General features: G+C 47.1%; 1 protein-coding gene across 1 annotated transcript in view; it reads right to left on the bottom strand.

Moving 5' to 3' along the window:
* Positions 1-13,200, bottom strand: part of LOC137379647 (adiponectin receptor protein 2) — a 120,848-nt gene extending 107,648 nt beyond the window's left edge. Inside the window, exon 1 of the mRNA XM_068050774.1 lies at positions 13,057-13,200. The gene's annotated coding sequence lies outside the window, so the exon portion shown is untranslated. The remainder of the gene's footprint in view (positions 1-13,056) is intronic.
* Between the last annotated feature and the right edge of the window lie 600 nt (positions 13,201-13,800).

The raw sequence follows: 13,800 nt of genomic DNA on the forward strand, positions 1-13,800 counted from the left end.
TGAAAAATTATTAAATAGTGGTTGTGATAGTGTCTGTATCAATAGACCTTTAAATAGCAATGTTCAAAGTAATCTTTCCATAGTACAGATTAATAAATTCTAGTGAAGACAGACAAGCATCAGGATATTACCATAATTACACCAAATTTTATTAAAGTAAAAAGAAGTCAAAAATGCACAGTACTTGCCTCAGCATCTAAAAGTGAATAAGTTAAATGCTTCAGGTGGAACCCTTCTGTTTGATCAGACTTTAGAGTCAGAGTCATAGAGAGATACAGCACCGAAACAGGCCCTTCGGCCCACCGAGTCAGTGTCGACCATCAACCACCCATTTATACTAATCCTACATTGATTCCATTTTTCCCTCTCACATCCCCACCTTCCCTCAATTCTCCTACCACTCACCTACACTAGGGGCAATTTTTACAATGGCCAATTTACCTATCAACCCGCAAGTCTTTGGCATGCAGGAGGAAACCGGAGCACCTGGAGGAAACCCACGCAGTCACAGGGAGAACTTGCAAACTTCGCACAGGCAGTACCCAGAACCGAACACAGGTCTCTGGAGCTGTGAGGCTGCAGTGCTAGCCACTGCACCGCCCTATTCTAATTTCTTCTAATCCAGATCAAGAACGCAATGTCACTCATCCCTGACAATCTGCAATGTTGTCAGTTTAGAGAATGGAAAGATACAAGTACGCCCACTGCAGAAAAGCATTTGTACATTAAAATAGATCTTTCTTCCCCCTCGCCCCTCCCCAAAACCCCTCTAATAAAGCAATTACATACAACAAAAGCTTTTGATATTTAACTAGTGCGTGGATCCATGGCCATTTGATCCAATTATAAATCTAACTCAAAAATGTCAAACTACTCTTGTATTATATGCAAACAGAAAGACAATGGTGCTGCATGATTATGCAACACTTACTACACTTTTAATGCACACCATGGATGGGGTTTTACTTTAAATACAAAGGTCAGAAACGAAGGTGGCGATTGCTTATACCGGCCCTCGGGTCGGCATGCCATTTCCCAACACAAAACCGACACAAAGTTTAAAAGGCTCAGAGGACAGAGGGAGGAGACAACCTGCCCGAAATGGTTAAATGGCCAGTTAAGACTCTTAACAAGGGCCAGTTTGGAATTTTCTTTATAATGTATGGAATCCACGCAGAGTCTCAACCATGACAGGGAGGAAGAAGTGGGGTCACAGCGGGGAGAGAGAACAGCAGGATAGCAGCAAGAGGCACCACTGAAGAGGGAAGGCTCAATCATAGGTAACCAGTGGTACAACATCAAGACAATTATCTGTAATATCCATTCACTCTTGACAAGTGCATTTTTGGGGGGGGGGGGGGGGGGGGGGGTGAAATAGGTCCTTCTGCATACAGGTCTCGGGTTCATTGGGGGTGGGGTTCAGGAAGACTCCATATTCCAATTGAAAGGAAGGACATAACAGGAAATGGGATTAAGCTGCTCTGAGATTGGATTGACTCGTGCTGAGGGGAAGCATCTGCAGGAGTAGAGGCAGACCCCTGGGCAACAGGAGCACAGGGGTGAGGAACGAGAAGCAGGTAGGCAACAAAGGTGATACCCTCAGCATAGTAGCTACCGCCAAAGCAAAAGCTACCTGGACATGTCAGAGCACCAGTGCCGCAGAAGTCTGCGCCTGTCCAGGCAGATGGTTGCTGATGTGTACCTTCGTTAAGGGTTATCCAAGGGTTCACAGGAACTGTCGCCATGGCCTCCCCCTGGCTGTAAAAGTCACAATGACCTTGCACTTTTTTTTGCAACTGGTTCCTTCCAAGGAGCAGCAACAGACATTGGTGGCATCTTGCAGGCAGCAGCACATCATTGGATCACGGAGGCAACGGATGTCCGGTTGGAGAGGGCAGGGATTACATTGAATTCAAGGTGGATAGTGGCACTCAAGGTCAAAAGGGTAATGGGATTTGCCTCCCTCGCTGGATTCCCTCAGGTGCAGGGGATCATCAATTGCACGCATGTGGCCATCAAGGCACCAACTGACCAGCCAGGGAGATTCCTCAACAGAAAGGGATTCTACTCCCTACACGTTCAGCTAGTATGCAACCACAACAAGCACTCTATGCAGGTGTGAACACACTATCCTAGTAGCTGCCATGACACTTTCATCCTGCGGCAATAGCAGGTGCCACAGCTCTTCATACAGCCATCTAGAGAGGGGTGTGGGCCTTGAAAAGGGAGTAGCGCTGAAACGGTGTAGCTACGGAAAGGAGGAAGACAGGGAGGAGGAGGCTGAAGGAGAACTGGAGAACGCTCTCCATGTTTTGCAGGGATGTCATTGTGGTAGGGTCAGGAGGTGGAGTGGTTATCAGGATGACAGGGACATTAGGGCCACTATAATCCAGACATGCTTCACCTAAGCAAGACTCGGTCTGCTGGACATTTGGAGAGGAGACTCTCCTTCAGCTCAGTGATAGCAGCAACCTTTAACAAAAAAAGTCAGCAACCTTCCAATAGCACAAACACTGCCAAGGCTCCAGAGTCTCCAGCTCACACACTCTTCCCCAACATAATCCTTTCCTTTGCTAACCCATATTTTCTACTCTCCTGCTTTTTGGCATGATGAACTGGAAACACACAAGTCAGCCTTAGTGTAACAACATGTCCAGTGCTTTATCGCATAACAGTTTAATATCATTCACAACAAAAACACACAAGTGACCGACAGTGAAATAACTGACACGATGGCCTCCAATCACAGACAATCCTACAAGTTGCTCCCCCTGTGGCTGAGGATGAGGTGGAGGCAGACTGCTCACTCATGTCCGTCTGGGACTGAGATGCCCGTGGTGGTTGGCCTTGTTGTGGGGGTGCCGGTGGCGGGCACGTTCAAAGGTTGCTGCACCAGCATCACTGCAGGGGCAGCCTCTGTCACAGGATGTAACTCTACAGATGCTTCATCCATTGTAAGGGTAATGGAGGCGGATGATGACAACCGAGTCCCATCAGGGGTTTCCCCTCATCACCATTTGGCACCTCCTTGACCTTTTCATGGCACCCTTGATTGCTAGAGGGAACCACCAGCAGGGGCACAGCTGGCATCCATCCCACACTTTGTTGCGCCAATGCTATTAACCACAGCTTGCATTCCGTGCATATCAGTGCACTGTTCTCATATCCACAGTGATGCCACATATGGCTCTCCATGAGGTTGGCCAAATGCTCAATATAGATCATACGCTCAAAGCACTGAGATGCTGTGGAGCACCAGATGCATAGACTCTTCCATTCTCATCCCATGATTCCACTGTGGCTCAGCTAGCACTGACATATGGGCACGCATCTCACGCTGATTCTCCAGGTAGAGTTAACTGTTTCATGACTCCCGAGGCTCTGCACCTTCACCCTGCTGAGCAGGGCTGGGCCAGTTCTCCATCCTCGGAAGGGGGAGTGCCCACAGCCGACACTGCCTCTCCCATATCCTCTTGCCCTGAAGTGACATGCGCTTCACCCTGTGCCACTGTTTCTAATACTGTGCGAGGACCCATTGAGGTGCAAGTGTCTGCACTGGTGGAGGGTGTGCAAGATGATTTGGTGCAGGCTCCAATGTGTCTTCCTCCTCTGACTCGACCAGAACATGTTGATGCTGTGTCAACTCTTCCCCCTTGGCAGCTGGCTTTGTGGGAGACATAGCAGAAGCTGGTCATCTGAAATCATAGAGTCATAGAGAGATACAGCACTGAAACAGGCCCTTCGGCCCACCGAGTCTGTGCCGACCATCAACCACCCATTTATACTAATCCTACATTAATCCCATATTCCCTACCACATCCCCTCCTACATTAATCCCATATTCCCCACCATTCTCCTACCACCTACCTACACTAGGGACAATTTACAATGGCCAATTTACCTATCAACCTGCAAGTCTTTGGCGGTGGGAGGAAACTGGAGCACTCGGCGGAAACCCACACGGTCACAGGGAGAACTTGCAAACTCCACACAGGCAGTACCCAGAACCAAACCCGGGTCGCTGAAGCTGTGAGGCTGCGGTGTTAACCACTGTGCCGCCCTAAATTGGCACAATCAACAGATGCTTCTGCTGCTTAAAATAATGAGATGACAGCTTATGCATTGACAGCTCATTGCACAGGAGGATTACCATACATTCCTGAAACCGACGTCGCCGAGAACTTTTCACCCTGTATATGTTGCACTCCCATTTCTCCGTTTCCAATGTCCCAGTGGCTTGCCATTCTGGACAAATCAAGTGCCAGCTCCTCAAAATGCATCAATGACACAAGCTAGGGAACCCCACCATCCAGACGGGCCCTCCCACTTGGCCTAAAAGGTGAAGATAGATGCTGTTAGGGCTATACCTGTCTCCCTCACCAATTGTAGATCTTCCTTCACCTAAGATATTGAAGCTTTCACTGTAGCCTACTGTCCAAAAGCAACTATGCTTATAGGTCATCAATGCTGCTGAACACACATCTCTCCTATGGTCAGGAGAATGCTATGTGCCCTCAAAATGCCCCTCTCTTTTGCATCCTGTTGACTACTGACCAGGAGGCATGCCATCTGGGTCTAACTTTGGACTCACGTTGCCAGACCTAAGCAGGTCACTGAAACATTTCCTGCACTGGGCCCAGTTTTTTCTTTGCTGCTGACCTCATAAGCCACCTCCAGCCATGCTTTCTTGGTCTGCTTTACAAGCTTTCTTGTTCCACAGGCAGGGAAAAAGATGCGTCTCTGTGCTGTCACCACCTCCAGCATCACATCAAGTCAGAGGAGTCAGAAAAACAGAGGCGAAGGAGAGCTGTCCTGGCACAGAGGCCCTCCCTACTCACTGCCCTCTGCTCAGCTCCTCCTTCCATCAGTAACAAGAACAGCAACGGCTGCTGCTTGCCCTTTAAATCGGGCCTGCTGCTTCCTGTGTCCTGCATCTTTCCTGCGCCTGCCGCCCCTAATTGGAAGGTGAATGCAGCTCTGAGCCAATTAAGTTCATTTTCAATTAAAATAGCAACGTGTACAGGTTGCCAACATGGTGCAGGGTTGGGACCTGGAAGTGAACCCACATTAGGATCCCAATCCTGGAATTGAAATCCCGCGCCATGTCTTCGCTATAGATCTAGCTAATTGGCATGTCATCCAGCTGTTCTGGACTGTCCTCGCCGTGTTCCATTCTTATCTATCCAGTCATAGCCAAAGTGTCACCTGCAATAGCTTCTCTTCCTGCTTTCACACCATTACTTCTCATGTCCCCCGAGGATCTATCCTTAGCTCCCTCCTATTTCTCACCTATATGTTGCCCCTTGGCAACATTATCTGAAAGTACAACGCCAGTTTCCACATTTAGCTGAAGATAAGAACTCGATTTCATCATCACCTCTCTCGACCCCTCCACAGTCTCTAAACTGTCACACTGCTTGTCCGACATCCAGTACGGGAACAGCAGAAATCTCCTCCAACTAAACATTGGGGGAAGACAGAATCCATCATTTTCCGTCCCTACCACAAACTCTATTGCCTGGCCACCAATCCATTCCCTTTCCTGACAACCATCAAGGTTGAAACAGACCATTCTCAAACTTGGTGTTTTATTCAATGCTGAGATAAGCTTCTGACCAGATACCCATGCTATCACCAAAACTGTCTATTTCCTCCTCCATAATATCGCCCAACTCCACCCCTGCCTCATCTTGTCTGTTGCTGAAACCCTGATCCATGCCTTTATTACCTCTTAACTTGACTAATCTAACACACTCCAGGCCGGCCTCCCATCTTCCAACCTCTGTAAACCGGAGCACAGCTGAAACTCTGCTGCCAGTGTCCTAATTTGCACCAAGTCCCATTCACCCATCGCCCCTGTGCTTGCTGACCCACCACCCTCTGGGTGAAAAAGTTTTTCCTCATGTTCTTTCTAATCCTTCAACCAATCACCTTAAATCTGTGCCCCCAGTAATTGAGCTCTGCATGAGGGGAAACAAGTCCTTCCTGTCTACTCTATCTAGGCCCCTCATAATTTTGTACATCTCAATTAAGTCACCCCTCAGCCTCCTCTGTTCTAAGGAAAACAACCCTAGCCTATCCAATCTTTCCTCATAGCTGGAATTTTCAAGCCCTGGCAACATTCTTGTAAATCTCCTCTGTACTCTCTCCAGAGCAATTATGTCCTTCCTGTAACGTGGTGACCAGAATTGTACGCAATACTCCAGCTGTGACCTAACCAGTGTTTTATATAGTTCCAGCATTATATCCCTGCTTTTGTACTCAATACCTGGGCCAAAAAGGAAAGCATTCCATATGCCCTCTTTACCACTTTACCTGTCCTTCCATCTTCAGGAACCTATGGACATGCACTCCAAGGTCTCTCATTTCCTCTACCCCTCTCAATATCCTCCCATTTATTGCGTATTCCCTTGCTTTGTTTGCCCTCCCCAAATGCATCATCTCATTCGTCCCCAGATTGAATTCCATTTGCTAATTTTCCACTCACTTACTAAATCATTGATATCATTTTGGAGTCTACAGCTATCCTCTTCACTATGAACTACACGGCCAATGTTTGTGTCATCTGCAAATTTCCCAAACATGCCTCCCACATTTAAGTCCAAATCATTAATATATACCACAAACAACACAGGACTCAACACTGAGCCCTGTGGAACACCACTTTCCATTCGCAAAAACATCCATCAACCATCACCCTTTGCTTCCTGTCACTGAGTCAATTTTGGATCCAACTTGCCACATTCCCCTGTATCCCATGGACTTTTACTTTTCTGACCAGCCTGCCATGTGGGACCTTGTCAAATGCATTACTAAAATCCATGTAGACAATATCCACTGCACTACCCTTATCAATCCCCCTTGTTACTTCCTTAAAAAATTCAAATAAGTTGGTAAGACACGACCTTCCCTCAACTAATCCATGCTGACTATCCCTGATTAATCTGTGCCTTTCTCATGACAGCATTTCCTATCTCTCAGAATTGATTCTAATAATCTTCCCACCACTGAGGTCAGACTGACCAGCCTACAATTATTTGATCTATCCCTGGCACCCTTTTCAAACAAACAATGGTAAATGTTCACAAACCTCCAATCCTCTGGCACCTCGCCTGTATCTAGCGAGGATTTGAAAATGATCCTCAGAGCATCCACTATATCCTCCCTGGCTTCCTTTAACAGCCTGGGATACAATCCATCTGGCCCTGGTGATTTATCCACTTTCAAGGATTTCAGACCCTCTCGTACTTCCTCTCTCATTATCGTATCTAATATTTCACACTCCTCTTTTACGACAATGTCTGCATCATCCCTCTTCTGGAGCTGGCCATCGATGTAAAAGTCGATGGCAAACCCGCATCCACCCAGCCCGGGGATCAGACCCACATTTTACGGATCCCTGGGCTGTAACTGTTCAGAGTCGGGACTTCCACCCGCTTAAGGAAGGAGGTCCCGCCTCATTGAGCTGCCAGCCATTCATCGGGCAGGCAGCTCTTAGTCCCAGCAGCACCACCGCGAGCGGTGACCACTGCTGGGACTGCAGCCCAGCCGAGGACATGGAGCCAGGACCGAGGTAAGTTTGGTTTGCCATACTGGGCACATGGGTTGCAGCCCAGCAAGGCAAGGGTGGCTGTTTTGTTTTGCCGGGGGGTGGGGGGAAAGAGAAGGGCAGCGTCTCGGGTCCTGGGGGTGGTTAGGCAAGCAGGGGCGGCCCTCAATCGGCACCCTATGCCCGACTGTCAGGCCCATCCCCAGTGCACTGGAAAGGCCACCAGGTATCACTGGACGGCCTATCAAGTCAACCGGACACCCGCTTGCCACGGGTAAAATACCCATGGAGGCGGCGAAAGCCCTTAAGTGGCCATTAAGCGGCTACTTAAGGGCCACAATTGGCCTGGGGCAGGCGGCCCGTTTCTCCCCACCACCACCCCCTCCGCCGCCATCATCTGGCTCACTGGGGTGGTGTAAAATTCCGGCCAAAGTACTCGTTAAGGCCTTACTTTCCTTAGTTATCCTCTTGCTCTTAATGTACTGATAAAACATCTTTGGGTTTTCCTTGATTTTACCTGCTAATATTTTATCATGTCCTCTCTTTGCTTTCCTAGTTTCCTTTTTTTACTGCACCCCTGCACTTTCTATACTCCTGTAGGCTTTCTAAAATATTAAGTTTTTTGCGACTGTCATAAGCTTTCTTTTTCTTCTTCATCTTACCCTGTATGCTTCTAGATAACCAGGGGGCTATAGATTTGGCAGGACGTTTGTGGGGACATGTCTACTCTGTCCCATAGAATCTTGCTTTTGAATGCCACCCACAGGTTTGCCACTGATTTTCCTTCAAGTAGCTGTATCCAGTCCATTTTCGCCAGATCATCACTCAGCTTTGTCAAATTTGCCTTCCCCCAATTTAGAATTTTTGCTCCTGTTCTATCCTAATAATAATGCTAAATCTAACTATTATGGTCAATATCTCCAAAACGGTCACCCACTGCTACTTTATCCACTTGCCCAGCTTCATTACTGAAGACTAAATCTAGAATTGTGCCCCCTCTCATTGGGCTTGTTATGTGCTGGCTAAAAAAAACTCTTGAATGTAGTTCAAGAATTTTGTGCCCTGACTATCTGTATTTCAACTGATATTAGAGTAGTTGAAATCCCCAACTATTATTGCCCTATTGTTTTTGCACTCAGAAATTTGCCTACATATTTGTTCTTCTATCTCCCTCACTATTTGGGGATCTATAGTACACTCCTTGTAGTGTGGCTGCCTCTTTTTTATTTCTGAGCTCAACCCATATGGCCTCATTTGATGATTCATTTAGCATATCATCCCTCCTCACAGCTGTAATTGATTCTTTAGCCAATAATGCTACACCCCTTCCTTTTTTATCCCCCCTATTGAAAACTCTTTATCCAAGGATGTTGAGCTGCCATTTTTGCCCCTCCTTAAGCCAAGTTTCCATTACAGCAATGATATCACGCTGCCATTTATTTATCTGTGCCCTCAGCTCATCGGCTTTATTTGCTATACTCCCTGCATTTAAATAAATATGTATTTAAATAATAAATACATGGCAGTGGGTGAAATTAAAATTCGGCTAGCTAAATAAATCTGGAACAAAAGCCAGTATCATTAATGACGAATGAATAATGAAACTACCAGATTGTTGTAAAAACCCATCTGGTTCACTTTACAGAAGGAAAGTTGCTGTCCTCACCTGGTCTGGCCTACATGTGACTCCAGACTCACAGCAATGTGGTTGACTCTTAGCTGCCCTTTAGCAACCCATCAGTTCTATTCAAAAAGGTGGCTCACCACCACCTTCAAGAGCAGTAAATCTTGACCTTGCCAGTGTTGTCCACATCCCATGAATGAACTTTTTTGAAAAAGTCACCTAAAATGGATAATAGCCTGCAAGTATCAGTCTTTATGCTATGATCAAATATATTTGCTACAATTTCATTGCTTATGGCAATTCCCTACATTATGGCGCTTGTATTCCAGTAGGTAGAAAATTGTCCAGGTACGTCCTGTACACAAAGAGCACGACAAATCCAATCTGGCCAAATACTGCTCCATCAGCCTACTCTCAATCATCAGCAAAGTGATAGAAGGCATTATCGACAGTGCTAATATGTGACACTTTCCAATATTCTGCTCATCAATGCTCAGTTTGGGTTCCACCAGGACCACTCAGCTCCAGAATTCTTTACAGCCTTGATCCAAAAGAACAAAAAAAAGAGAATTCCAGAGGTGAGGTGCACCAAGGCAGCAGTTGACAGAGTGTGGCATTGAGGAGCCCTAGTAAAATTGGGAATGAGGAAAAACTTTCCTCTGACTTAAAGGAAGATGCTGTTGGTTGTTGGAAGCCAATCACCTCAGCTCCAAGACATCACAGCAGAAGTTCCTTAGGGCAATGTCCTAGGCACAAACATCTTCAGCTGCTTCCTCAATGACCTTCCCTCCATCATAAGGTCAGAAGTGGGAATGTTCACTGATAATTGCAGTGTTCAGTTCCATTCACAATTCCTCATAATAAAGTAGCCCGTACCCACATGCAAGACCTAGACAACATCCAGGCTTAGGTGGTTAAGTGGCGAGTAACATTCGCACCATACAAGTGCCAAGCAATGAACATCTCCAACAAAAGAGAGTCTAAACACCTCCTCATTGACATTCAAAGGTATTACCATCGTCAAATCCCCCACCATCAACATTCAGAGGGCTATCAGTGGCCAGAAACTTAACTGGACCAGCCACATAAATATTGTGGTTACAAGAGCAAGGCTAGGTACTCTGTAGCAAGTGACTCCCCTCCTGACTTTCCAAAGCCTTTCCACGAGCTACAAAGCACAAGTCAGGAGTGTGTTGGAATACTTTACATTGCTGGATGGCTGTGGCTCTAACACTCAAGAAGCTCAACACCATCCAGGATGAAATAGCTTACTTGATTAGCACCCTATCCAGCACGTTAAACATTCACTGCTTCCACCGCTAGTGCACAATGGCATATGTGGCAACTACAAGTTGCACTTGCCAAGGCCTCAACAGTACCTTCCAAACAGCGGCCCTTACCACTTAGAAGGACAAGAGCAACAGGCATATGGAACACCACCACCTCCAAGCTCTCCTCCAAGTCACACAGCATCCTGACTTGGAAATATATCGCATTTCTTCATCGTCACTGGGTTAAATTCCTGACTATCTCTACCTAACAGCACCATCATCACATGGACCACAGTAGTGCAAGACAGCAGTTTCAATACCACTTTCTTGAGGGGAATTAGGGATGGGCAATAAATGCTGGTATTGCCTGCACTCCAAGAATGAATATAAATATAATTTTTTTTTTTTAAATGAGCACATACACCATGTCAGTCCTACCAACATGGATGACATTATGGGCTTAATTTTTCCAGTCAGCAGCGAGGTTCAAAAACAGCGAGGCGCACATGTGAGATGTGCGCCACGGAGCCACTGTGATATTTAGTGCGGCAACTCATTTACATGGCCAGGGCGGTCCGACTGCCCCCGATGACACAGAGGGGGTGGGCGCTAGGACCCGGCAACAGCGTCCGGCGCCACTGCACAGGCACCAATTTTAAAGGGCTGCCAGCCCTTCATTTAAATTTAAATATTTAAAGTACCTGACCCGAAAAATTAAAAGGAAAAGTTTATTAAACATTTCAGTCTACTCTCCCACTCGCCTCCCACTAATGACTACACACTTTATTAATAACCCTTCCCCCCCATAAAAGTAAACTTGCGCTTCTAACCTTTCCCCCCGTAATGTCGTCACTTTAACCTTCAACCCCTTCCCAGCATCCCCTCCAACAATCGCAATGGTTTTCCCCACTCCCCACCTCCCCTGTCCTGAAAACTTACCTGCTCCCCCCTCCCAACCAGCGTTCTGCCTCGGATCTCCAGAAGAAGATCCGAAGGCATGGGAGTTCCGGCAACCAGCCAGAATATCGCAGCAGGACAGCCGTCGCGACAAGTATTAATTCATTAATTTGAATAGATTTAAATATTTTTATGACAGTCCTGTCGCTAAGCAGTGGAGGGGCCACCACAAGGTCTCACTGCTGCCAGTAAAACCAGGCGGGACCTTCCCAGCATCAAGGCCCGTGGCGGGTCTCTCCCAGAGGTATTTTCTGGGCCACCCCCACCCCCCGCCAACCATAATAGCCGACATCGAGGGCTGGTAAAATCCAACACTTGGTGTGTTGTATGTGCCAGATTCAACTACTCTGTTATCCTGGTTGGCCTCCTAGTTTCCACCCTCTATGAACTTGAGCTCATCCAGCTCGTATTTCTTACGCTCTATCATTGAGTATATTCAAGAGTGAAATAAACAGACTTTTAATCTCTTATGGGAATCGAGGGATATGAGCAACAAGCAAGACAGTGGAATTGAGGTGGAAGATCAGCCAAAATCGTATTGAATGGCAGAGCAGGCAAGTGCCTGTTTGGTCTACTTCTGCTCCTACTTCTTATGTTCTAAAACTCTGCTGCCCGTATCCCAACTCACAGCTTTTCCTGTTCACCCAGCACCCCATGCTTGTTGGCCTACATTGGCTCACAGTCCACTAACAGCATGATTTTAAAATTTTCATCTTCATGTTGAAATCCCTTAGTCTGACCCCTACAGGTCTGAACTCGTCAGCATGAGCACCATGCGTCCTCCGAAAGGAGTAATGCTAGCACTGTGCCTTATCTGAACTCTACAGACTACCTGATAATGACTCGATCAAATTAAACATTGCAGAGAAGAATGAATTACTTTACACCAGACAAGATCAAATTACACATGCTATACAAACTGTTGGGTGTCTTGTTCTCCAAGAGGAGGAATCAGAAATATGGTCTACCCTACTTGTGTTGCAAACAGACACAGTCCCCGTTCTGTTTTCCCTCCCTCCCCCATCTCATCTCGCGCTCCCCCCCCCCCTCCTCGTGCCAGTTGGTCCGCACGCTCCCTCCGCCTTGTGCCAGTTGGTCCTCACACTCCCCTCACTTGAGCCAGTTGGTCCTCACGCTCCCCCCCCCCCCCCCTGTGCCAGTTGGTCCTCACGCTCCCCCCCCCCTTGTGCCAGTTGGTCCTCACACTCCCCCACCCCCACTTGTGCCAGTTGGTCCTCACACTCCCCCACCCCCACTTGTGCCAGTTGGTCCTCACACTCCTCCCTCTTTCCACCCCCCCCCCCCAGCTTATGCCAGTTGGTCCTCACGCTCCCCTTGTGTCAATTGGTTCTCTCCCTCTCCTTGTGCCAACTGGTGCTCTCCCTCACACTCCTTGTGACAGCTGTTTCTCTCCCTCTCCTGGTGACAATTGGTGCTCTCCCTCGCACTCCCCTTGTGTCAGTTGGTTCGCTCCCTCTCCTCGTGACAATTGGTGCTCTCCCTCGCACTCCCCTTGTGACAGCTGGTTCTCTCAGACCGTTTGACCTCAGCAACAATGAATCCCGTTTCGTACTAATTTCATCTACCTAATTAAGTCGTCAATGCGATTGCACTGACTACTCATAATTATTAATACATTTGGAAGTTTACATTACCTTTCCGAAAAAAAGGCCTTTAACTGTCTCTATATTCCACTTCCTCTAAAGCACAAAAAAACAACTGCGGCCAGTCACTGCTCCATATCCTTAAATCTTTTGGTTTGACTCGGTTGCTCCGTAGCGTCAGACATCTCCTGAGCAGCTCCTGGCCAATAGGAATGCATCGTTGGCGCCAGGAGTTACATCACTTCCGCCTAGTGGCTGGAGGGACAGGAAGTGGTGGAAGCTATTTGAGAGTTGGAGCGTCAGATGTTTTCGTAAAGACTGCAATGGTTTCTTACTGTTCACAACATAGCCAGTGGATTCTTCATTTTTGCTTCACAAAACACATGGCCGAAAAATGAGTTCTTTTGTTTGCTTAAAGTAAAACGAAGATGGGATGAGCCCCAATCCAGAAAACTAGTAAAAACCGCCCCAACAGCTTCAAACAAGTTGACAACTCAAAATCAGAGTTGAGGTGTGTAAATAAGTAGCTACATGGGTTAGAATCATAGAATGGTTCCAGGACAGAAGGAGGCCATTTGGCCCATTGCTGGCTCTCTGCAAGAGCTTTTTATTATTAGAGATACAGCACTGAAACAGGCCCTTTGGCCCACCAAGTCTGTGCCGACCATCAACCACCCATTTATACTAATCCTACACTAATCCCATATTCCTACCACATCCCCACCTGTCCCTATATTTCCCTACCACTTACCTATACTAGGGGCAATTTATAACAGCCAATTTACCTATCAACTG

This window comes from Heterodontus francisci, chromosome 18, assembly GCF_036365525.1.
Source record: "Heterodontus francisci isolate sHetFra1 chromosome 18, sHetFra1.hap1, whole genome shotgun sequence".
NCBI lineage: Eukaryota > Metazoa > Chordata > Chondrichthyes > Heterodontiformes > Heterodontidae > Heterodontus > Heterodontus francisci.